The 23,111-nt window shown below is 41.8% G+C and overlaps 2 long non-coding RNA genes across 8 annotated transcripts in view; one reads left to right on the forward strand and one right to left on the reverse strand.

The window, feature by feature from the left end:
- LOC143674157 (uncharacterized) overlaps positions 1–10,577 on the reverse strand; it is a 68,428-nt gene extending 57,851 nt beyond the window's left edge. For 2 of the 7 annotated variants that reach the window (XR_013170938.1, XR_013170931.1), the window contains exons 1-2: positions 10,045–10,574; positions 1,626–1,677 (exon numbers count right to left, since the gene is read on the reverse strand). This is a non-coding gene — a long non-coding RNA (uncharacterized LOC143674157). Of the gene's footprint in view, positions 1–1,625; positions 1,834–9,424; positions 9,481–9,721 lie in introns of those variants that run through there. The other 5 variants (XR_013170929.1, XR_013170936.1, XR_013170924.1 and 2 more) reach the window with 5 other exon arrangements.
- Positions 9,654–13,720, forward strand: LOC143674160 (uncharacterized). The gene is made up of 3 exons (XR_013170939.1): positions 9,654–10,293; positions 12,768–12,821; positions 13,689–13,720. It is a non-coding gene; the product is annotated as an uncharacterized LOC143674160 (long non-coding RNA).
- Positions 13,721–23,111: the final 9,391 nt, after the last annotated feature.

A 23,111-nucleotide genomic window follows, 5' to 3' on the forward strand; every position in this document is an offset into this window, starting at 1 on the left:
GAAGTTCTGAGGTATCAAATAGGGGAACTGAAGCAGATATCTGGAAATTTAGACTTGATGTGAGAATGCAAAGGCTGAGCTTAGTGATCACAAGGGGGCCAGGACAGAACAGAATCTAGGTTTTTGGCAATAAAATTGACCCAGGTCCATAAGGCTGATGTTGTTGTTGACAGTCAACTAAGAGAATACAGGAAAGCTGAGGCTGATATGCAGAATGGCTTTCCTTGCAGTGATATGTTAACACAGCAAAAATACCCAAGCTCTGTACAAAGGTTATCAGTACAGCTCTCTGGGGAGCTACATTTTTATTAACTTCCTATATGGGACTGTGTAATTAAAGGTGACTATCCAAAAAAAAAAAATCATTTATTTCTGAAATTATCCCCCTTCTCTAATGCCAAAATGGGACAATGCCCTGTAAATTAAATAGAGAAGTCATCATTCTAGAACATGTGGGAAAATCAAAGATCAAACGATGAATAAGATGGGGTCTTATTTGTCTGTCCCTCTAGTAGGTGAGCAGTATAGAAGCTGGCAGGAGAGGGGTGGCCTACCCAAAAGAAAATATATAGGAAGCATTGCTGAAGGCTTTCCATCATCACTGTAAACTAAAGGAAGAGAAGAAAGGGTAACCGGACTGAAACTCAAGTTATTTCTATTAGATGCTTATCGGGCTTAGAATTGATGCATGCAGATCTAGGTTTCTCAATCCTTGCACAATAGACATTTGGGCTGGATAACTCTTTGTGGTGGGGGCTGTCCCATACATTGTAGGATGTTTAACAGCATCTACCCACCAGATGCCAGTGACAACCAAAAATGTCTTGGATATTGCCAAATATCCACTAAGGGGCAATATCACCCGCCCCCCACACCCTGCCTTTTGATATAGATGAACTATGAAGTTTATAGCAAAAGCCCAGGCCTGGGTTTGCTTTGCCTTGTGGCCTTGGGCAAATAGGAGGATTTGAACAAAATAAGGCCCTAGTGATATCACAAATACGATTATTAGTAGACTATATCTTCTCTGCCTCTAAAAATGATACCTGCAAAATAGAACCGCGTAGAGAAAGAAAAGAACCCAAAATATATAATGCAATGAAAACATATTGTACTCTGAATCTAACCCAAGAATAATATGAAATTGTGTACCAAATTTAATTTTGAGCTTCCTGGAACTCACATAAAATTCTGATGACAGGAAGCATAACTTTTACCTGTCTGAAGAAACCCACTTACTTCCTAAAACTGAAATTTGTGGGGAATTTATCAGAGGAGCTTTATAGAAGGATTATTGAGCAACACAAAGACCAGACAAATAGCAGTATAGGGAAAAAAGGCAGAGAAAATAAGTGTCCCATATATCTTAGAAAAGAGCAAAAAGCATTCAAGCAACAAATATTTACTAAGCACCATCTATGTACCAGGTATCATAGTAGATACAGGCAGTAGGTGGATCTATAGATATTTGAGGTTTATTCCTGCATATGACAAAAAAAAAAGACCCTGCCCTTCCTTGAGCTTACATTCTTTTTGGTCCAGAATCAACCACTTAATAGTTGTATATCCTCAAGCATGTTATTCTACCTCTTGGATCCCATCTATAAAATGAGAATAATACTCACTTCCAACACCGGACTGATACCATAGATGCTTCTGGAAGGCTTGGTGTTCTATCTAGAAGAGAGAGTGTATTGGATAAGGGAGGAGCTGAAAAGTGGAACCACTGTAGGTGGCTATATAGGGTTGTCTTATGAGAGCATATGTCACAGTGCTCCCTGGAGTCATGGGGTAGACAACCTCACAGTATGCATGGTGGCCCAGGAGGGCAGCACCCCCCACCCCACCACCACCACCACTACATACTCCACTCAGCAAAGCAAAAACAACTCTGCAATCATTTCAACCTACCCTCCATAGGAGAGAGTTTAAGCATTTGCAGAACCAATCCGCTGTCCAGGCAGCTTAATCACTTCTTCCTCCAGGCACATATAACATTCTGTCTCCAAGCAGCTTTGGAAAACACACATCTTGCATTTCCAAAGATGCTTAATACTCCTTGAAAACTGGTGAACCAGGTTACCATGTCCTGGGTTGCTGCTTGATTGGCCAGATTATACTTTACCCCTGCTATGCTCACCTGTGGAGCTGTTCTGGTTAAATGAAGAAGGATGTGTAAAGCACCTGGCAAGTGGGACTCACTCAAAAGAAAGGTAGTCATCATTAGCTCTGTCTCCGGCAACACAGAGATGTTGTGAGAAGTAAAATATTGTTAGTGCAGCAGCAATATCAACAAAAGGCCAGTCAGCAAGCTAGATATCTAAAGCCCTGGAGTTGTAGAACAAATGAAGGAGGTCTGAGAGTCCAGGGCAACTAGCAACTCTTTACACTTTGTAAAGCTCTGAACACAGGCAGACCCTGACACTCCACTCCTACTGCTGGATTCCGGAGGAAACCCATCCCCTTCCCCTATTCTCGCCCACCTCCCCAGCCCCCACCCCAGCTTCCGCCATCCAGTCAATATTATTTTCTGGGCCCTTTAATTTGGAGGCTTTTAGGGCCATATCCTGCCATCAATTTAGGGGCTGACTTCAATGAACATTCTGTGCAGGGCAGGAGATGGGCAGGATGCAGCTTTCTCCTGGCGGGCCCTGATACAATAGGGTTTTCTACTGCGATCAATGGATTAATTGCAAATGCTCCATTTGGGGCCATAAGGAGAGGCATTGTTTCCCTACACTCTGCCATCAGGGCTGGGGTTGTCAAACTTCATTTTTGAAAAGTTAGGGAAAACTATTTTGTAAAAGGGGGTGGGGGGCAGGATAAAGGAGAGTAATTTTGCTCATCCCACTAAAGGTCAATAACAATTAAAGTGAAAATTCAGAAGGGTATTTGTTCTCTGACTGAGGCTCTGTCTGGAAAATTCCAGCCAGAAACAATTTGCTGTCTCACTTCCCAGTCCCTCCTACCCTCCTCCACCGGGCTCTCTCTCCCACTATATACCATCTACCTCCCACTAAGCCACCTTTGCCCTCTTCCCTCTGCATTAGAAACTCTCTCCCCTGGAAATGGCCTCAAAAGTTGAGAAGGGATTAATAGTCTGGGAATTCTCTTCCTTGCACTCTGGAAGTTGAGCTTTGTACGGTAACATCATTCCTTTCTCCCTGGATTTGTGGAAATGTTTATGCGGTAGTGAATACAGGGAAGGTGGAAATTGGAACCTTAGACTTTCAACAGTTGATAAACTTGAAAAAATGCAACTCTCTGAGTGCCCATAGTGTCAACTATAAAATGGGAATGGTCATTTGGACCTAATGGGATTATAGGCATACCTTAGAGATATGAAGGGTTTAGTTACAGACCATCACAATAAAGCAAATATCACCATAAAGCAAGTCATACAAATATTTCGGTTTCCCAGTGCATGTAAAAATTATGCTTATACTATAATGTAGTCTATAAAGTATGCAATAGCATTATATCTAAAAAATAATATACATTCCTTAGTTTTAAAAATACAGTATTGCAAAAAAGTGCTAATCATCGTCTGAGCCTTCAGCAAGTTATAATCTTTTTGCTGGTGGAGGGGCTTGCCTCAATGATGATGGCTGCTAACTGATGAGAGTGTCATTGCTGAAAGTTAGGTTGGCTGTGGCAACTTCTTAAAATAAGACAACAATGAAATTTGCCATACTGATTGATATACTACCTTTCGGAAGAGATTTCTCTGTAGCATGCAATGCTTTTTGGTAGCATTTTAATCATAGTAGAACTTCTTTCAAAATTGAATCATTCCTCTCAAACATTGCCACTTCTTTATCACTAAGTTTATGTGATATTCTAAATCTTTTGTTGTTATTTCAACAATGTTCATGGCATCTCAACAGGATTAGGTTCCTTCTCAAGAAATCACTTCCTTTACTCATGCGTAAGATGCCACTCCTCATTAGTTCAAGTGTTCTGACACTGCAACAACTCAGTCACATCTTCATGCTCCACTTCTAATCCTAGTTCTCCTGCAATTTCCACTACCTCTGCAGCTACTTCATCAAACAGAAGTCTTGAACCCCTCAAGGTCATCCAAGAGGGTTGGAATCAATTTCCAAACTCCTGTTACTATTGATACTTTAATCTCCTCCCATGAATCGCGAATGTTCTTGATGGCATCTAGAATGGTACATCCTTTCCAGGAGGTTTCTAATTCACTTTACCTAGGTCCATCAGAGGAATCACTATCTATGGCAGATTTAGCCTTACAAAATGTATTTCTTAAATAAAATGACTTGGAAGTAGAAATTACTCCTTGATCTATGGGCTGCAGAATGGATGTGGTATAGCGTGTTTGAAAACAACATTCATCTCATTGCACATCACCATGAGAGCTCTTGGGTGACCAGATCTGTTGTCGGTGACCAGCGATATTTTGAAAGGGATATTTTTTTCTGAGTGGTAGGTCCTAACAGTTGGTTTAAAATAGTCAGCAAACCATGTTATAAACAGATGTGCTGCTGTCCAGGCTTTTGTTATTCCATTTATAGAGTATAAGCAGAGTAGATTTAGAATAATTCTTACGGACTATAGCATTTGGGGGATGGTAAATGAGCATTGGCTTCGATTTGAAATCACCAGTTGCATTAGCTCCTAACAAGGAGCCAGCCTAGCCTTTGAAACTTTGAAGTCAAGCATTGACTTCTCCTCTCTAGCTATCAAAATCCTAGATGGCAACAGCTTCTGATAGAAAGCTGTTGCATCTAAATTGAAATCTGTTGTTTACTTTAGTCACATTTGTCAAAGTTATTTTCTAGATCACTTGCAGCAGCTTCTACATCAGCACTTGCTGCTTCACCTCGTACTTTTAGGTTATGTAGATGGCTTCCTTCTTTAAATCTCATGAACCATCCTCTGCTAACTTCCAACTTTTCTTCTACGGCTTCCTCAGTTTTTCAACCTTCACAGAATTGAAGAGAGTTAGGGCCTTGCTCTGTATTAGACTTTGACTTAAAGGAATGTTTGTGGCTGGTTTGATCTTCTATCCAGACCCCTACAACTTTCTCCATTTCATCAATAAGGCTGTTTTGCTTTGATATCGTTCATGTGTTCACTGTAGTAGCACTTTAATTTCCTTCAAGAGCTTTTCCTCTGAATTCACAATTTAACTATTTGACACAAGAGGCCTAGCTTTCAGCTTATCTCGACTTTCAACATGCTTTCCTCACTAAGCTTAATCATTTCTAGCTTTTGATTTCAAGGGAGATATTGATGACTCTTCCTTTCACTTCAATACTTAGAGGCCTGATTTCAAGATTGCTGTGTCTTGAGGAATACGGAGGCCCCAGGAGAGGGAGACAGATGAGGAAAGTCTTGTTGGTGGAGCAGTCACAACACACAAAAATTATAAATTAAATTCGCAATCATATATGGGCCTGGTTCATGACACCCCAAAACAAGTGCAGTAATAATTTCAAAGATCAATGATTGAAGATCACCATAACAGATATAATAATAACGATCATGAAAAAGTTTAAAATATTCTGAGAATTACCAAAATGTGACATAGAGACTCAAAATTTAAAAATGCTGTTGGAAAAATGGCACCAATAGACTTGCTCAAAGCAAAGCTATCACAAACCTTCAATCTGTGAAAAGTGTAATATCTGCAAAGCAAAATAAAGTGAAGCACAATAAAATAAGGTATGCTTATACTGGGAAGATTAAATGAGATGAGATATGCAAAGAGAATTAGCGTTTGGCCTGAACTATAGTAGATGCAGCCTAAAGCAAAAGGCTCTGATCATGGCATCTTCCTATTTGGAGACCTTCCATGGCACCTCATTCCTACACCATCAAGTTCACATTTGGTCTGGCATTTAAAGCCCTCTACTCTGATCACCACCTCCCTTTCCAGCCTTATTTTCCCCTTCTTCCCACACTCTCTCACTTCTTTGTGCATAACTTGTCCTTTCCTCCATCTTGGCCATCTGATCTCTCAACTCTAGAATGCACACATTGATATCCTAAGATCAGGCTTAATTATCAACTTCAAAAAGTTTGATTCTATCAACTGCAATGCATTGATTCTCTTCTACATGCTTAGCACATTGCTTCTACTGTGCCTTCAAAACTCCATATTTTGCAAGTAACCATGGTTCTTTGAATCATTCACTTATCCATTAAATATTTAGAAGTGTGGCCAAGAATGGAGTCAATGACACCTCATCCCAGGGGGTGGCAGAAACCACATAAGATGATGCAGGTAAAGTGACTGCATGTGGCAGGAGTGCCATAAATATTAATTCCTCTCCCCTCCTCATCGGAGCCCTGAGGCTGTGAGCTGCATTTCTGAGCTACTAGCTATATTAAAAATCTATAGGAAAAAGAGGAATATTCTAGTGACCACTTGTTCATCTTCCAGTCAAATGTCATTAAATTGTTTTTAAGGGAAATAAAATAGTAGGAATAGGGAGGATTCTTTTTTTAAACCCCTCTCCTTTTCTTGCCCTCAAAAAAATAAAAATTCACTTCAAGAACATCAAATACTCCTCAAAGAATCAACAATATTTTTTGATGATGGAAGTATGAATAATCAAACATATGGATTACATTTCCTTAAATTATGCAGAGCCTAAAACCAGGGGGAAAGGAGGGTGCTAGTAAAAATGTTTTTCACATTTTATTAAAACCTCAAGTTCTGAAGAATAATTTCATGACTATTATACACACACACACACACACGCACACACGCGCGCGCACACACACACACGCACGCGCACACACACACACACTTCCCTTGTCCAACTGTCAAGAAAAAAATGAGTATTCTGAACAATTTTTTTTGCTTGCTCAAAGCTTTGTCATTTCTCTGATCATAGAAATAAATGGACCACCAGTCAGTTTGGCTCCCAAACTTGCTAACTTACCAAATGCATGAAATTGAGCAAGTTATTCAAATTTTCTGAACTTGGGTTTCCTCTGCTGAAGGCAGGAATAGTCCCCACTTCAAGAATAATGGTGAAGCGCAAACAGACTGAGACATGTAATCACATCTTGGAAACTAAAGTGCCAGGTGGATGTAAGGGATGGAAGTGGCTCCAGGAAGCCATCCCTGCCTCGCTAGGCAGAACAGTGCACTGGCAACGGTTAGAGCCTGGTGTCTGATTCTAATCCTGCTCTGCTGGTTATAAACTGTGTGTCCCTGGGAAGGTTACTAAGCCTCTTTGCTTCATTCACTTACTTGTAAAATGGGATGATGCTGACAATAATAGGGTCTATTGCTCATACAGTGATGAGGAGGGTTAAAATAGTAAATTTTATAAAACATTTAGGATAGTGCCAGAGTTTGTTTTAAAAGAGAGAAGAGCATGAGGGGAAGGGAAGGAGGGAGGGACAGAATGAAGGGGAGGGGACAGGAGGGAAGGAGAAAAACTTCCCACCAGAGATCTCCTATGCTAGGAATTTCATCATTTAGTCCTTGGCATTAAACTTTACCTTCTCCAGGAGTCCTTTTTGAAAATTCAAGCACTCTTAGAAGACAACACAGCAATTGGAAGTCAATGGTTATCTATTTATTGAGTACCTATTGTGTGTAAGGTGGTATGTTATATCGTTTAATCCTTTGAAAAATCTCTGGCTCCTAGGGGCGAGGGAGGGTGACAAATGGAAAAGAAAGGGCAAGAGCAGCTAGAGAGAGGAAGAGACCAAAGAGTCCCTTCCCCAACTGTGAGTTGGAGGCATGGACAGAGTTGGGACCATATGTTGTCTCTACCGGTTACTAACTATATAACCTTAGGCAGGTATTCACCACTCTGAGTTTCACATTTTTTATCCTTGAAAAATGGGGATAATGACAGTAAGGTACGTGTGAGGATAAAGTGAGATGATGTATGTAAAACATCTAATTTTCCTTTTCTTTCACTCCACATTTTGGTCTCATGCAGTCCCTGAATCCCCCATGACTTCCATGTGCTGGAGGGATCAGCATTTGATGGAAAGGTATTGACTGGTAAAGGCAGCATAGAGGACCAGAGTCAGAATCAGAAAAGGAAATCGGTTTGCCATTAACTTTCTCAGTACAATAAAAAGGCAATTTTCTGTAAGACGATGTTCTAACTCATAAGAAGCACACTTCCTCCCGTGTCATCTCAGATCAATTTCAGCCCAGCAGTAACCAAGTGACTAACTCTTCCTCCAGAGACAAAGAGCCAGAACTTGTGTCTGACATGTCCCTAGCCTCTTAAATGCAGAGACGATTTTTGCCGGATACTGGTTCGCAGGGGGGAAATGGGAGAGAAATTCAGCTTTGGCTTCAGCGACTCAACCAATAAAGGAGGCAGGAAAAAAGCCGAGTGAGAAAGAGAGAATACAAAGCCCTCTTCCTGGATTCTGGCAGATGCCAAAGGAAGAATCAGTGAGTAATTCTGCAGCCTGGACTCCAAAGGCTGCAGCTGGAAATTAGTGCCAAGAAGGCAGCAGCGACAGCGGCGGGTGCTGGGAGAAGTGGGCGGCTCCTGGCCAGCCTCAACCGGATGGGGGGACAGCTCAGTGTGAGTCAGGGTCTGGTTTTTCTCTGCTCCAAGGGACTCCTGCAGGGCACAGCCATTCAGACCGGCCTCCCACAAAGGGATTTTTTTCTGCAAAGACTCAGGTGGTCTTTCCGAGGGGGGTACACCATCAATGGGCATTGCATGGAGATGATAAGGAAAGTCCTGTTATCCAACCACAAGCCTGCACAAAAATCAACACCCAGACAGTCAAGGATGCAGGTACTAGGCCTATGCCCAACATTGTGGGCTGCCCAACTTCCACACTGATAATGTCACCAGCTATGATTTATTGAGAGCTCACCAGATCCCATCACTGTGCTAAGTGAAAGCCAGCTCCAAAGCCCATGTGTCCAATTATTAAGAGTTATGATTCCCACAGAGCACAGTGAAGCTGGGAGGAAATTAGGTTAGGCATTTCCTCTCCAATTACCTCAGTTTCCCCACTGTAAAATGGGATTGATATCTGCCTACATTACAGGTTATTTTGAAAGGAACTACAGCACAATGATTCAAAGTCCAGACTTTTGAGTCAGAAAGATCCGGGTTTGCGCTCCAGTGGTGTAATCTCAAGTTTCTTAGCCTCTCTGAGCTTCAGTTTCTTCATATGTTTGGGGATCATCATAATAAAACCAATCTCAAAGGATTTTGAAAAGATTAAATGAGTGAACGTATGAAACAGTTTCCTCATTTGTAAATTGGAGAACGTAATACACTATACACCTCTCGTTGTGAAGAATACATAGTATTAAAAACGGCTTATAAAATTGGCCATAAAAAAATGGCCAATTCGCACTGAATTGGCCCTCAAAGAATCACAGTTCACAGTTATGATTTGTATTAAATGTTCCAGACTGCCTGAGTTTTATCCTTGGCTCTGCACTTACCAGCCATGTAACTTTGAGCCAGAAATGTAACGTTTCCATGTCTCTCGTCTCTTCATCTGAAAATCAGGAATAACAACACTGGATAACAATAGTCCCATAAAGAATAATATATATATAAAGCACTTAGAACAGTGTGTACTCCATAGTAATTACTCCATAATGTGAGCACTGTCGATACTGTTATTGGTGACTGATTTTAGGAAACACCTTCCAGATCCAAACATGGCTAGTCGACGATAACTGTTGGAAGCACATTCAGAGTGAGTTTTAGTGATAGAGAAAAAAGAGAATACACACTTATTGGGTGAGTGTGAGGTACCAGACATAAGGCTAGGTGGTGCAGCTACCATCCTGTGGAATCTGTTCCATCACAATGGGAGTACTCTACAGAGGGGGAACTGAGGCTCAGAGGGGTCCCAGCCACACAGCCAGCAAGTGGCAGAACTGAGATTCCAATCCAGTCTTTCTGACTCCCACAGCTTTAATTATTTTAATTATACCATAGGGACCCAAGGAAGAATCATAAGTTAAAGGGGATACTTCTTGGACAATATGGGAAAACTCCCTGGTCTAGCATTACAAACACTTGGTAAAAAAGGGCATTACGTTCCTGTGCTGACCTTGGCACCACTGAGAATCGCTTCTGAACTCCATTGGGAGAAGAAGATGCCAGAAAGTTCTCCCTCCCCTGGCAGGCTCCAGCTTCCCTTAATATCCTTGGGATCTACACCCATGTTTATGATGGCAGCAGGCTCTGAGAGAGGCCACGGGTGAAAGTCAAACTCTCCATCTGGGAGGGAGCAGAGAAACAATTTCTGTTTCCCAACACCCTTTGAACCCTTGATGAATGTTTTCAACCCAAGATTTGGGTAAGTAGCTAAGAATGACTGACACTCATGTAGACATTCATTCATTCACTCTATAAACACACTGCGCTCCTTCTCTGTTCCAGTTTCTATGCTAATTATTGGGGACATGGGGTCAGGGTCATGAAGAGAGTTCAGTCTATCAGGGCCACAGATAAAGATACAGATGGTGGCATTTATTGCTTTAACGAAGCCACAGGAGGCCACCTAGCACCCAGGTGTCTGACTTCCTACTAGAGGGGTGGTGAAGAGATCCCTAAGGAAGCAGTGTTTTTCAGGACAGCATGTGGAAAGCCAAGGCATCACAAAGGACTTAGTTGGAGTTTGGTGTGGCTAGGATGTAGAGTGAGATTTGCAGAGGGTTGAGCAATAAGCAGTAAGATGAAGAAAGACTTTGAAAAAGACTCAGATCAGAAGCTGAGATTTTATCCTTGGAGCACTGAAGAGCCTTAAGGAGGGAAATGACATGATCAGATTCAGCAAGCTTCGTCTGTGCTATTTCCTGGTTTGACCTTCCCACCCCCCCCCCATCTCAGCATCCCTTGATACTGGAATTTCACCCTAATAATAACAATTGATATCATTCACTGGAAACGTATCATGTGGGGCACTGTGCTGAGTGCTTTACATGAATTATCACATGTAGTCTTCATAAAAATATGCAAGGGTAAATACTGTTACCAGATCTACTTAATGGATGGGAAACTGAAGTGTGAGATATTACATCATTCGCCCAGGGTTCCACAGCTAGCACGTGACAGAGCTGGGATCGAAACCCAAGTATGTCTGAATCCAGAGTATTTTGCTTACAAGTGCAGGGCCATGAATGATAACTTGCGTTTTGAAGGATCTTTTGTGAACCCAGAAATATGGAGAAAACAAAAGGGAGAACACCCTGTCCACTCCCCTTACATTCCTATTCCCCTGTATTGGCATGAAATTACCCCCAGAGCTGGAGCAGTGTTGGGGGCGGGGGGGGGGGGGCACAGGTATTATGCATTCACTATATAAGCATTAAATAATACACAGAGGAAAGTTAAGGCAATAATGCTAATATTTTCCTTTTAAACTATGGACCTTGAATAAGCCAATTACCTCTCTGAGCATCAGTGTTCTTTATTTTTCTTAATTTTTTTTTAATTGACAACCCAGAACAATATACAAACATGAACATTCTTCACATACAAACATTCCATACATGGTGTACAATCAATGGCTCACAACTACCATCACATAGTAGTATATTCATCACTATACCATTTTTTTTAGAACATTTGCATCACTCCAGAAAAAGAAATAAAAAGGAAAAAAAAAGTCATACATACCATACACCTTACCTTTCCCTCTCATTGACCACTAGCATTTCCATCTACCCAAAATATTTTAACCTTTGTTCCCCCTATTTTGGGGAACACAATACCCCTTTTTCTATACCCCTTACTACTACCTTTCATTGATCATTAGTACTTCAATCTACTCAATTTGTTTTAACATTTGTTAAATGTCCCCATATTATTTATTATTTTTGATACATATTTTTTATTCATCTCTCCATACCGTAGATAAAAGGAGCATCAGACACAAGGTTTTCACAGTCACACAGTCACACCGCAAAAGCTATATCATTATACAATCCTCTTCAAGAAACATGGCTACTGGAACACAGCTCTACATTTTCAGGCGCTTCCCTCTAGCCTCTCTAATACACCTTAGATGAAAAAGGGGTTATCTATATAATGCTTAAGAATAACCTCCAGGATAACATCTCAACTCTGTTTAAAATCTTTCAGCCACTGACACTTTATTTTGTCCCATTTCTCTCTTCCCACTTTTGTTCAAGAAGTTTTTCTCAATCCCTTGATGCTGAGTCCCAGCTCATTCTAGGGTTTCTGTCCCATGTTGCCAGGAAGGTCCACACCCCTGGGAGTCATGAAACATGCAGAGAGGGGGAGGGCAATGAATTTGCTTGCTGTGTTGGTTGAGAGAGAGAAGCCACATCTGAGCAACAAAAGAGGTTTCCCTGGGGTGACTCTTAGGCCTAGTTTTATGTAGACTTAGCCTATCCTTTATCCTTTGCAGGGATAAGTTTCATGTATAACAAACCCCCAAATCAAAGTAAGCTTCAACATTCTTACACCGGAATTGATAAATTCTAAAATCATCTTTAACTTGAGTCTCTGTGACTCATGTAGACTTTTTTTAAGTGCAGTGGAGGCTTTTCTAGAAGATTTTGCCTATATAATATTTCACAACAAAACTTGTCTAGCCCACATTTTAGCAGTCTCATATTTCTTGTTTCTAACTGATGACCAATGCTATATGAAAAATCAAAGAGGAGAAAAATAATTCTTTTTCTACCCAGACCACAAAGTAAAAAAGCTAATCATCATAAAAATACTGCTGCCTTGTTCAATAGGTATAGAAAAATAGACTTGGGCTCAACCTTTTAATCTAGCTTCCTTTATGTCCTCTGACAGCAAGGACATGGGACCATTTCTCTTATGGAGGAATCAACGATGTGGTTATAGCAGGTGAGAAAACCTTCCCTGGGCCTCAGTTTCTTCCTCTGTAAAATAGAGATTTTTCACAATACTTGCTCTGTTTACTTTACAACACTGTTTCATGGATAAAAAAGAGATAGCTGATAAAGAAGGGCTAGATAAACACAAAAGGGAAAAAAAGAATATTACAATAACGAAAATGTAATCTCAATGAGGGAAACAAATTTTTGTCTGTTTGGTACCATGTAGTGTCCTGGTACTACCTAAATAAAACCTAGCACAGAGTTCAAAACATATTGAATGAATGAATGAGGAGGAACCAATACAGCAAGCAAATTCACTGCCCTCCCCCCTCTGCATGGGACATGATTCCTGGGGGTGTAAACCTCCCTGGTAACATGGGACAGAAATCCTAGAATGAGCTGGGACTCAGCAAAAAGGGATTGAGATCAGCAGAGGAAGAAATCCTCTACATAACTATTTGTCAGGGATGTTTTCATCATGTAGTCAATCAACACTTACATATTTACCCCTCAAGTAATTGAATCCTTACATCCAACCTCCTGAACTAGGCATTATTATCCTCATTTTTCCAGATAAAAACCTGAGGTTCATAGAAGTTAAGTATTCAACAGCTGTGGTATCTCCATTCCACAACTTTGCAAGTTTCTTTTCCTTTTTCACCACTCACCACGATGTACAATTATATAATTGTTAGTTTATTTAATTTTATTCTTGCCCCTGTGGTGGGTAGAATGGTAGCCTCCCAAAAGCTATGCCCTCATAGGATCAGTGAACGACCTTAGTTGGAAAAAGGGTACTTGCTGGTGTAATTAAGTTAGTGATCTTGAAATGAGATAATCCTTGACTAAAGTGGGCCCAACATCCAAACACTAGTGTCCTGAGAAGAGAAGAGAAGAGAAGAGAAGAGAAGAGAAGGGGATGTGAAGAAGCCAGCAGAGATTAGAGTAAGTCTACAAGCCAAGGACCATGAAGGATTGTTGGCAGCCACCAGACACTGGAAGGGAGGCATGGGACGATTCCCTCTCAAAGCCTCCAAAAGGAACTGATCCTGTCAACACCTTGACTTCAGACTTCTGACCTCCACAACTGTGAGCCACCTAATTTATGGACTTTCATTACAGCAGCTGCAGGAAATGAATACTCCCTCTCCTATACTCCTACCCCGAATTAGACTGTAAGTGCTAAAAGGGCAGCAACCAATTCTGTTTTGCTCACTCATTTGTATCTAGTGTCTGGAAGTGCCAGGATCAAGGAAGGAGCTTGACAAATATTTGCTGAATAAACAAAAGCATGTCTAGCCAAATACCAGTTGTTGTGACCAGAAAAGCCTCTTGACTGGGAACAAGAACTCCTAGGTTCTCTGCTCTCCTATTCTCACCTGGGATTCTCTGTAAAGCCCGTTATGTTTCTGGAGGCTTTGTCCAGTGGGAGAAAGAAAGGCTGGAGGGAAGGTGAAGGGGGATTGAGGGAGGATGAGAGTGCCCATCTCCAGTCCATAAAATGGGCCACAGCCTCCTTCCCAGGAGCCTTTGTAGCTCGCTCTGTCTTTACATACAAAATAGGGGTAGGGTGGGGTGCCCTGCCCAAGGGGTAAAAAGCTCTTCCCAGTATTCCAAGACCCATCCCACTTAGGCACACTGACTCTAGTCTTCTGCATCCTGTTTTCTCCTCTTCTTCTCCATCCATGTTTCTGCTGTGTCTTCCCATTTCTCTAGAAGTGACACCAAGGTTCCTTGTGCTGTCCTGTTCACTGGATGCCTCTGTTAAAGAAAAGAAGGTGGTCAGGGCTGGTCCAAACATGACAGTGTGGTGGGCTTTCAGGGGTACCAGGTAGACATGGCTGTGCCAAGGCCATGGGATTCAGGAGCTTGGGTCACCTGTGTCCCACCCATCCCTCACACTGATTGGGCACCCTGAGCAGAGTCCCAACAAACTTATGGGTAAGACTCTTCTCATCCACTTAACCATCTAAGCATCTAGGATAGTGTCTAATACATAATAGTTGCTCAAAACTTCACTTTACTTGCCTCTTTTACTCTCTTTTCCAAAAGAAGAACATAGATCTTTGCATTCATTCTCTTAATTCATTAATTGAAATATTAAGTGCTTAACATAATGTGAGAGACCAGTAAGTGCTTAATTAAGGCCAGTTGCTGGTTTTCATTCACTGAGCAATTATTGTTTCTGTAATCACCAGTGATCAGAGAATCAAAGAGCAGTAAGGGAGCTTCAGGAGCTTTTAACCCAGGCCTCATTCTTCAAAAGACTAAATGGAAACTCAGAGAAGGCAATGGATTGGCCTAAATCACACAGCTAGTAAATTTAGAATTAGGATTCCACGCTCAGCCTGGTGTTCATTCTCTGATGACTCATCAAGCCTCAGGCAGCAGTGATAAAGATTAAACCAACATCCTCTGATACCCACCACACTCAAGGCAGCCCTGGCTACCCTGGAGGCCCTCAAGGGCCCACCAGAAAGGTGGGCAGATGGAAGAAATTATAAGGCAGGCATTTAGGAAGCAGTTCCTTTCCAAATCAAATGCATTCTTGCTGCTGCACTCTAAGAGTCATATCCTAAAAATTGTTATTTAGCAGCTCTCCACATCCTAACATGACTCACTCTTGGAAACAGAAATCTGGGTGGTTTGGGTGGTGCTTCCCAATGGCCGGCAGCAGGACGCTGCTTTGGGGCACTACAACAGACAGCCTTGACCTCAAGCCAGAACCCCAGCCTCCAAGACCGCCCACATGCAACGGCCTCAGAGCTGGGGTCATGGCCTGGAGGACCTTGACCTTGCCGGCAGCAGGATCTGTTTCTGATAAGGTGTGGCAAATTTCTAAATCTTAGCTGTGGGATGGCATTTGCTCCTCGCAGAAAAAGAGCAGAGGGCCCAGGAGGTTCCAATTGATTCCAAAGTAGAACCAGCTGTCACAATCCTGCAGCGCTGATTAGGGAAGTTCACTTCCAGGTTGCCGTTTTCACTTGGTGGAGCCCCTCTTGCCTTTCACCCCGAACCAGGGCTGTCAGGGAGGCCCCCCCAAATTGAAGTCACTGCAGCCATTCAGTGAAAGATGGAAACCAGGCAGGGGCATGAAGAGGGCCTAGAAACGATAGCTTCTATCTTTTAAGCACCTACTGATTATGTGCCAGACACTATAAAGTTAGGTGCATTAAAACTATGATTTTCAATTCTTACAACTACATAGCAGCACTGACATTCTCAGATTTACAAATAAGGAAAAAGAGATGCTGAGGGTATCATAACAATCATTTTTCTACCTAACAGTCTCAGTACATGTGGGTGCTTTCTACATACCATGTATTTCTGAAGCACATTACATCTCATCAGCTAATTTTATCATCTCATCAACCCTATGATCCTAGGTATTTCTTTCATTATCCCCATTTTATAGATGAAGAAATCAAGGCAGGGAAGTTCAGTCACTTTCCAATGTCCTTCAGCTTACAAGCTCAGTTCACACAGCTTTTAGTGCCTGAGCTAAGATACAAACCCAGGTCTTTCTAACTGTAAAATCAGTAATAACAATAATAACAAAAAAAAAATAGCTACTCTTTTTGAGGGCTTAGTAAATGACACATACTGTACTAAAGGTTTTTTTGGGGGGGTTTTTTTAATACATGCTACCTTACTTAATTCTCATGACAATTCATGCTATGTGCCACATTTTCTTCTTTTGAAAATGAAGAAACAGGCTCAATAAAGAAAAGAATCAGAATGTGAATGGAGGCTGATCTGACTTCCAAGGGCTAGTTTATTTATTTGTTTAACTTTTTAAATTGTATAATATAACATCTATACAAAGCAAATGGAAAAAAAATGTAATAGTTTTCAAAGCACCCTTCAACAAATAGTTAGAGGACAGATCCCAGAGTTCGTCATGGGCTACCACACAATCATCTAAGATTTTTCCTTCTAGCAGCTCCAGAACATTGGAGGCTAGAAGGAAAAAAATATTTTTTTATCATCACAATCGACTTCTTTTTCTTTTTTTGTGAAAAGTAACATATATACAAAAATGTAATAAGTTTCAAAGCACAGCACAACAATTAATTGTAGAACAGATTTCAGACTTTGGCATGGGTTACAATTCCAACATTTTAGGTTTTTACTTCTAGCTGCTCTAAGATACAGGAGACTAAAAGAAATATCAATATAATGATTCAGCACTCATATTTGTTTGTTAAACACTACCTTCTTTGTATAACTCCACCATCCCCTTTAGTCTCTCTCCCACTCTTTAGGGGTATTTGGGCTATGTCCATTCTAACTCTTTCATGTTGGAAGGGGCTGCCAAGGGCTATTTTTTAATCAGCATCCCCACCTTCCCCCAAGCATCCAGAGGGCTCATATCACTTGGATTGAGTTTACAAATTTTCCATTCTTTTGTATAATTTCATCATATTATGGAAAAAGGTTTCTTGGGCTCAGGTTTCTTGGTGACTATTTTGTCATTCTTTCCAATATCAACCTTCAAAAGTCGCAGTAAAAATGTATTTGCAATTTGAACCTTGCCATGTAAGCTATAAACAGACCATTAGTTTAAACTAGTGTTGATTTTGTAGACTATTAAGGATGAATTGAGTTTGATATTTACTAAGCTAAAGGAACATAAGGTTTATGGTTTTTAAACTGCTTGGAGGAGGCTTACTAAAATTTTCCCTTATATAAAGTCAGAATGAATAATACCTTTGACGATGTGTTTTACATTCTTAAATTGAGGTCTACCTGGTTTCACAGATGCCCTTGAAAGCAATGTGAAATTATCACATCTGAAAGGGAATATAATGACTAATTGCCTGTCTCATCAATTAATCTAAGATGTAACATACCTACTGAAGCATCTATATCCACTGGACACTCCAGGAGCTTCCAGTACGGTTAGACTTGTTTGCTAAATTTGCTTAGATATATATGTAAACATATAGTCATATAATCATTTAACAAAAGTTAATTAAATGTCTCTGTGTGCCAGACATGATAGTAGGTGCTGGGCACACAGGGTCATCTACAAGGAAGCCAGTCAAGAAATGCTGCATTAGGGTCACCATTGGATGCCACCAGAGCAAATGGAGGCTTCTAATCCAAGCCTGGTAAAGTTGATTAACAGGAAAGATTTCAAGAGGAAGTGCCAGCTAACTGATACAAAGGATGAGGAAGAGTTAACTTGAAAAGATATACACAAGAATTCCAGGTAAAGAGAAGAGTTTTGCAAAGGTCTTGAGGGAAGGGAAACAATATTTGCTAAGGGCTGAAAAAAGGAGATAAATGCCACCGTTGGAGTTCAGAAAGAGGAGGTCTATTTGGCGTCAGTGGTCAGGAAAGGTTTATTGGAGAAGCTGGAGCTTGAAAGCACAGTATTTAAGGTGGAGGATGGGGAGGGGTGAGGACACTGCACAAATAAAGGCACAAAGCAGAAGTTATGTTCAAGGACCAATGTGAAGACCCACCTTCCTAAAGTAAAGCACACAGACCACCATCACCCCCACCACCATCATCATCATGGCTAGCACTTACACAGCACATGTAACACACCTGGTCCTAGTTAGAAGCCCATTCTCCATGGGTCTCTCACATTCTGCATGTTTTGCAAGCAGAAGCACTGACTGTCTTTGTTCCAGACTAACTTTTCAGGGATGTCTGTATACTGAACAGCCTTGGGAGGTAGAGATAATGTCTACCTCTGGAGCAAAGAATGAGTTCACTTAGAGCCCATTAAAAAACATTTGGGTTCCTTGAGCCCAGGTTTCCTCTCCATAATGCAACCCACAGGTATCAAATGTCATCCAGCCTCTTCACATCATCTTGTGGAAAGTGGGCATCAGGGAACAGATGTAAGAAAACATTGATACTCTGGCTACTGCTATTGCCATGGGGAATTAAATCTCTTACCTAGCACCCATAAATATGTGTCAGGCTAACCTGTTAGTTTGCAAGTGAGGTAAAATCTCAGATCCTTCATGATTCTTGAAAGTCTTTGTGTCGGTTTGAATCTGTTGTGTACCCTAGAAAGGCCAGGCTCTTTAATCCTCATTCAGTATTGCTGGGTGGGAGCTTTTTGATTGTTTCCATGGAGATGTGACCCACCCAATTGTGGGTGGTAACTTTTGATTAGATGGTTTCCATCCATTCAAGATGGGGTTGCTTACTGGAATGCTTTAAGAGGGAACCATTTTGAAAAAGCTTTAAAGCCAAAAGCGCCATGAGGACCACCAGGATCAACAGAGGCAACAGAACAACAGAACCCTGGGAAAGCTATTGAAGAGAAAGCTAGCAGATCTCACCATGTGCCTTTCCAGCCAAGAGAGAAATCTTGAACATCAGCGGCCTTCTTGAACCAAGGTATTGTTCCCTGGATGCCTTATATTGGACATTTCTCTAGGCTTGCATTAATTTGGACATTTTCATGGCCTTAGGTTTGTAAACTTCCAATTTAATAAATTCCCCTTTTTAAAGGCCGTTCTATTTCTGTTATATCAACATTCCAGCAGCTTGCAAACTAGAGCAGTCCTGCTCTAAGTGCTTTTCCAATATTAATTCATTTAATCCTCACAAAAATCATATGACATAGGAGCTATTATTGTCATTATTTGGGCAGAAAAAATCAAATTAAACAACAAAAAAATATATTGGTGTTAGATCATAAAGATGATCATTAATATATCTGGCTAAGTAGTTTGAACTTCATGTATTCAGCACTAATGGAAGAATTTTGAACAGGAAAGGAATAAAAGGAAAACAGCATTTTCCAAAAACTTCTCTTACCATGGTCTAGTGGATGGATTGGACTAGGAAGAAATCTGGCTAGAAAGTAGGCTTGCCAATATTTGGAGGCAGAATTAAGATTCAGGATGATTTCTAGAGGCTTGAAGGATGGGCTAACTGTACCCACAATAGGATTACACAAGCCCAAATATCAGGCCATGGCAAGAATCCATTACACCAATGGCTCCAGCAAGTGGTTGGGGAAACGTGACTTAGCAGTGGTAATACTTGGGAGGAGGCCTATGGCTTCCAGGGAGAGACCAGACAGCCTGGGATGAATCAGCAGAGTGATGTTCTCCCAAAAGGGCCACTGTGAACTTCAGCTACATGAGAAGGTCAGTCTTGGGGCTGGGAGGCAACACTCTGGCCAGGCTTCATGGAGAGCCAGCTTGCATTCAATTCTGGGCCCCCCACTATGAAGAGCCTGGTCACAGCTGACATTTATTGAGCACTTGTTGTGTGTTAATACTTTACATTCATTACCCGATTTAAGCCCTACAACAAACCAAGCGGGGCATTATGACTCTCCTGTTTGACATATAAGGCAATAGGCTCAGAGAAACTTCCTGAAGCCCTCCTAGCTAGTTGTTAAGGGACAAAGCTGGGATTCAAATCAAGGTCTGGTGTAATGCTGACGGCTGTGCTCTTAAGTCCTATGCGAACAGCTGTTTTCTGAGGAATATTGGTAAAGTACAACAAATACAGAGAATATCCTCAATGAGAAAACAAGGAACCATGGAAGTGAGGAACCACGGCACTACTCAGGGAGGAGAGATGTTCAAGAATGAGAAAACAAGTCGCATGGACGGCTCGAGATCTGTTCTGATATCTAGGGGCTGTCCCATGTACGTAAGTGTGTGTTTCCTCAGAGCATCACAGCTGATGAATGGGTAAAATTCCATCTTCCTAGAATGCTCTTCCTCTATCTCTCTGCCTGGAGAATTCCTGTGCATGCTGTAAGACCATGCCCAAGCAGCACTCTCTCCGAAACCTTGCCTGACTCCTCAGGTATGCCTCCTTTGTGCCCCTATAAGCCCCCGGACTTCCCTCCATCTGAGTACTTACCTTGGGTGGAGTGCTATGGGGTCTTATTGTGTACTCCTAAAACACATGTTCAAGTCCTAACCCCTGGTTCTGTGAATGTGACCTTATGTGGTTCTGTCATCACCTTGATTTTGGAGATCTAGCCTACAGAACTGTGACGATAGATTTTGGTTGTTTTAAGCCACCTAGTTTGTGGTACTTTGTCCTGGCAGACCTAGGAAGCAAAGACATGGAATGTTCGAGGCCCCCCAGCCTAGTAGTACCTCAACGGCAAAGGCCAGGTTCAGTTCTATGCCCCCATGGCCCACCGCTGTCTATTACAAAAGATATGTTGAATGAAGACAACCAGGGGATCCATTGGTAAATAAAAAAGAAAGCTATGACCCCGAAGGGAAATGAGGGTCAAGAAATGGATTCAAGAGGTGCTAATCTGCAAAGAGACCTGGAAAATGGGTGCCTGAGAGAAAGGCCTGCACAATGTATCCCAAGTTCCAGCCAAGCAAGAGGATATTCTGGTGGGCAGAACTATTCCCGGTTTGCTTAGCAGCTGTCCCTAGTGACATTAAGACCTGGGAGTGGGGGAACAGGAAGGAATCATTCATCTTGGGCAGCTAATGTTCTAACATCTTAACATCCTGTTCCTGGCTGGAGACATTCCAGAAGCAAAAAGAGCAGGTGCCCAGTCACACACAGCATTTCTTTAGTGCTTGTTGGGCCAGTATACCAGGTAACTTCACGGAGCAGAGCATGTTCAACCCTATTCAGGTTGGAAATCCAGCCCACGTGAAGAGAAATCCCAGATCCTTCTCCTGTGAGCGGTGTGATGAGAGCCAACGGCTTCCCCTTGGAGCTTTCATTTCCTCATCTATAAAAGGGGATAATACAATGCTCCCCTCCCTGGATGGATGTGAAGATTTAAATGAGATGACACAGGTGAAGTGTTTTGTAGGAGAGTTAGCAGTTAATATGAGACAAAGAGCTCAGGTCCGAGAGGCTTATGGGAAAATGGGGCTGTCCGGGACGTGAGAGGAGGAGACGGTTGTGAGGGTGCTTTGTAAACTGCAAAGTGCAGGATAAATGTAAGGGACTATGGCTATGGTTATTAAAATTCTCATTCATAACATCAGACTTCCATACCTAAAGAGATGTCTAAACACACGAGAGTGGGTTCGAAGAGCAAAGGATTGGAACAGGCATTCAGAGCTATAGAATTCCATGAGAAGAGGTGATGGTTGGGTGTGGGTTGGCGTGGGCTGAAAGGCCTCGTTCCCAGAGGAGAAATGGACACAAGGGTAGAGCAGGGAGAGTCTGACTCGGGCCCTAAGAATCCTGCCCCATCTCTGCCAATCAGGGCTTTCATGATTTGGTTTGGAGGGGAAATGGAGGCACATATAGAGAATTACAATTCAGAGTAGGGGATTTGAGAGAGGAACTTATAATTGTCTACTTGTGCTTCCATTTCCCCACCAAACCATGAGGTTTGGCCATGTTTCTCCATCACTGCATCCCTACTTCATATGGACTATCACTGGGCCAATGTCGAATAAATGTATATGAGGAAAGGGCAGAGGGTGAGTCAAATTTGAGCCAAGCCAAAACCCCAGTAATGTCATCTGACCTAACACCTCCTGGTGTGTCAGCATTTCATCACGGGAGGAGATAGGAACACTGGGTTCTTTGCTCTTTAGGCCTCCAACTGATTGGATGAGGCCCACCCACATTATTGAGGCAACCTCCTTTACTTACAGTCAATTGATTATAGGCACTAATCATGGCTACAAAAGTTCCCCGGCAACATTCAGGCCAGTGTTTGATAAAGCACCTGGATGCTGTAACCTAGCCAAGCTGGCACACAAAATTAACCATCACTCCTCCTTCGCATTCTTTAAGCAAGACAAGGGCCATTTCATTCACTGTCTCCATCCCCTTCTTTCATCCCAGCACTCCTTGTCTCAGTCCTGATGTTCTGTCTCCTTAAAGCAGAAAAGCAGGGTTCAGCAGCCCTTTTCCTCATGAAAGTGCATTTGAAATCTTCTAATTAAACTTCTTAGTATACCTGGAGGCCATGATTATTGACCTACCCCTGTCTGCTCCCCCTTTTACAGTTGAGGAGCCAAAGGGGGCTTTTTAGTATTTCTTACTTTTCTTTTTTTTTTTTTGCTCCAGGCCAAAGAGAAGGAGTCTGATTTTCAGGACTTTATGGCTCCTTGTCCTGTGCTTAGACCCCTATTTACCTGTTTCATAGGGGAGTTGGGAGGAGTAATTATTGCTTCCAGGAGCTTTGAAGGTCGGCATGCTCTGTGGCAATAGAGGTGTCAAATATGATGATTACCATTAATAATAATCATTATTAGCAGCAGAGCTTAGATCTTTTAAAAGGGGGAAATAGCCCCGCAACCATTTCCCAGCTACTAAGGCTCCTTCCATTGTTAGGCTATGCTCTTAAAGGGGACTCCAGGACAGGTTA

This window comes from Tamandua tetradactyla, chromosome 2 (assembly GCF_023851605.1).
Source record: "Tamandua tetradactyla isolate mTamTet1 chromosome 2, mTamTet1.pri, whole genome shotgun sequence".
Taxonomy (NCBI): Eukaryota; Metazoa; Chordata; class Mammalia; order Pilosa; family Myrmecophagidae; genus Tamandua; species Tamandua tetradactyla.